Source organism: Xyrauchen texanus, chromosome 10 (genome assembly GCF_025860055.1).
Source record: "Xyrauchen texanus isolate HMW12.3.18 chromosome 10, RBS_HiC_50CHRs, whole genome shotgun sequence".
Classification (NCBI taxonomy): domain Eukaryota; kingdom Metazoa; phylum Chordata; class Actinopteri; order Cypriniformes; family Catostomidae; genus Xyrauchen; species Xyrauchen texanus.
The window spans coordinates 41315293-41317759 of record NC_068285.1 but is presented as its reverse complement, the minus strand read 5'-3'; positions in this window follow the sequence as shown (position 1 = coordinate 41317759).

Below are 2467 nucleotides of genomic sequence, written 5' to 3'. Positions count from 1 at the left end.
GATAAATTCCTTTCTTTTTGTTTTAAATGAATAAATCCTCTAAAAACCAGTGAAAATAAGCTAAAGAGGTTCATGGCTGTGGCGGTGGTCACTTTATGCACATTTACACAATGTACTCTGAGGATTTTGATGGCTAAAACAAATTACATAACAAAAATGCTTCTTAAAATGAAAATATGTCAAATCCCCATTTAAAGGGGTCATATAATGGTACAAGCACTTTTTCAAGTTGATTGTACTGAAATGTGTGTTGGCTGTGCCTGTACACAACCATCCTATTATGATAAAAATCCATCCAGTGTTTTTGTTTTAATCTCCTTATATATTTTCCCCTGCCTCAAATCGAGCCGTTCGACCGTGTGACGTCACACGGTCGGACGCCCCTCCCAGGATTGTTGATTGACAGCAGTGTTTCAACACAGACCCGCCCTCGCTCCTGAGCGAGCTGTCAATCATAGTCCGTCATCATTGTTGATACACTGGAGCAGAATGGCACCTAAGCGATTGTGGTGTCGTGTTCTTCGGTGTAATAACGAACACAGCAGTCATTTTGATGTTCCTAAATCTGAACCGCTGAAGACGCAGTGGCTGAGTTTTGTTTACGATGGGAATATTCCCCACGAGCAACGTCAATGCGTTCATGTTTGCGCGAATAATTTTTCACCAGACTGCTTTATAAACGAGGGTCAGTATAAAGCTGGTTTTGCTAAGAAGCTGCTGCTGAAAAAAGATTCGGTACCAACGATTTATATTCCCTCTGCACCTCCAGAAGAAGTAAGTGTAACGTTTTATTAACCTTTATATTAGAGAACGGAGGGGCGGGGTGACCAAAGCTCATTATCATTTAAAGTCATATGCACTGAAACGGCGTGCTGAAAAAAGAGCTGTTTTTGAGCAGGTAAAATTAGTGTTTTCTTAAAATACTAATGAGAATTTTTAATAAAAGTATATTACAAAGTTTTCATTTAGACCCTAAAGATTCATATTAACGTGTACAAAAATGGCATTATATGACCCCTTTAAAACAATATTAGAAAGTAACTCCAGCAGCTTTTGGACACAGAACAAATAATCCTGAACCATCTGTTTACTTCCTAACGGATTTAACCCCATCACTGCGCATGCGTGGATGACACAACATCTGTCACTCACTGTGAGGTTCATGAAGGGGCACACAGGTCATTTGAATAGAGACAGATGTTAGTTTTTAACCCCTCATATCTGAGCCCAATAATCACAGGGGAGCTTGAATGCGATGACCTCTTTCACTATAATGACAGGGAGACCCTGTGGTCAAAGCCTTTGTTTAATGGAACGGGTTTGTAATGTTTTTGTAATGTAACAGCAACATAAGTTGTTCTCTGGGAACTTTTACATTAGCCATGACTCTGCTGAACTTTAGCAAAATGTTAAAGAGACTATTTAAGTGTTTTAGTTCCTAAATTATTTATTTTATAGCAATTCATACCACATCAACACACTATGGTTTATGACAACTGTACTAAACCAAACTTCCTTCGCCAGTTGAGGAAGTTCAACCTGCCACAGGTGCTGCTGATACAGATCTACTCTGCAGCCATTGAGTCTGTCCTCTGCACTTCAATAACTGTCTGGTTTGGTTCAGCTATGAAATCAGACATCAGAAGACTACAAATGACAATTCGGACTGCTGGGAGGATTATTGGTTGCCCCTGCCCCCCTTCAAGAACTCTACACTTCCAGAGTGAGGAAAAAGGATGGAGAAGTCTTTCTGGACCCCACTCACCCAGCCCACTACCTTTTTTATCTGTTGCCTTCTGGACGACACTACAGAGCTCTGAAAACCAGAACCATCAGGCACAGGAACAGTTTTTTCCCTCAGGCCATCCATCTCATGAACAGTTAAAACCTCCCCATTGAGCAATGATTATGTGCAATGCACAGCTTAGTCTTTGTATAGTTATCCAGCATTTCCCCAACCATCTGTTTATGTTTGTGTTTTTGCATGGATGGGTGCATTTATTTATTTGTATATTTTTAGTCATTTTAGTCATTTAAATATTCATTTATGCATTGATTCAGATTTAGGCTATTTATTAATTTATGCATTTCTGTATTTATTATTTTTTGCACGTTTCCATTTACAATGCCGCCCTGTCCGAAAAGAATAATAATTATTATTTTTATTATTATTGTTGTTATATACAGTGTGTGTGTGTATATATGCTTATTTTCAAGAATTATTTATTTCAATATCATAGCAAAATTCAACCCATTCCATTGTGTAGTTTTTAGCTAAATTACATGATTTTATTTGTATTTAAGTTTTTTAAAGATTACTCTTGTAATGAAATTTAAAACTACACATCTTAATAAAAACATGTACATGTCAACTAGCTATTTATATGTAATTGCTTAAATAATGCTTTTGCAAAATTGTAATCTCCTGTAAAGTCACGCAAATACAGCACTTCTGAAGAAAGTATGT